Raw genomic sequence first — 1,042 nt, 5'->3', positions numbered from 1 at the left:
TGGGATCCGAACCCTCGGCGGGAGCGCAGCCACGCTTCCCAAGCGGCGCACTAGTGCAGTGTGCCACCGGGCCAGCCCGTTACCAAATGGTTCTTAACATCCACTGTGGTTGCCATCTCACCGCACCCCATCCCACCCCAGCCCCAGTAGGTTCCAGAGTCTTTGAAAATTTCCTCCAAATTTTGGGGATTAACAAGGTCACCAATTTTTTTTGTTGTTGTTGTTGCTTAGGAGAGAACATGTGAAAATCAACTATAGTTCTATGAAACACAAACAAAAAAGACTAAACAATCAAATAAAAACATGTATGTGAAACTCTTCTGGAAACTGCAAAGTGATCTATAGATAGAACTAAGTTATTCTTACAGTGATCCCTAATAGGTTGCTTAGAGAAAGAAAATAAATAGTCATTAATGAAAAAGAGCATCCTTTCCACAGAAAAAAATTCTAACCTCTTTCTTCATTCATCAGTAGAAAGTACCCCCTGGAAGTCTTTGGACACCCAGCACCAGTGGAGCACTTTCTCTCTGGCCCTTCAACCAGCTGTCTGAGCTCCAGTGGGCACTACCAGTGCAGCAGTTTCCACAGGCTGTGGCACGCTCCCTGCGGGTCCCTCCTCTCCCTCTGAGAAGCCACAGCTTGGCTGGGGGATTTACAGGCAACCATAACTCTTTGGACCCACTGGCTAAATAATTCTGAGCCTCCTTCACACATTACCCAACTACATACTTATGTATCTTAAAGAAAAGCTCTCAGTGTATTTTAAGATATGATTAAGAGGATAAAGTATTGATTTAGCAGCTGTTTTGGTGGATAATTTTTATGTTAAGTATTCGTTTTGCATCTAATAATAATTTTCTTCTTATTTCCAGCTAACTAAGAACCAAGCAAATTTATTCATAAAAAAATCAATGAGCAGTGAGATCACAGTGGAGTCCATGAGTGGAAGGAGGATTACCTGGTGGTTCTGCAAGCATTGGGGAGGCTGAGCAAAGAGCAAGTCACGTTGTTGCAACCACAGAGGCCAAGCTTCACGCACTAC

Source organism: Galeopterus variegatus, unplaced genomic scaffold, assembly GCF_000696425.1.
Source record: "Galeopterus variegatus unplaced genomic scaffold, G_variegatus-3.0.2 Scaffold6042, whole genome shotgun sequence".
Lineage (NCBI taxonomy): Eukaryota > Metazoa > Chordata > Mammalia > Dermoptera > Cynocephalidae > Galeopterus > Galeopterus variegatus.
The sequence above is the reverse complement of the archived record's forward strand: the minus strand, read 5'-3'. Positions refer to the sequence as shown.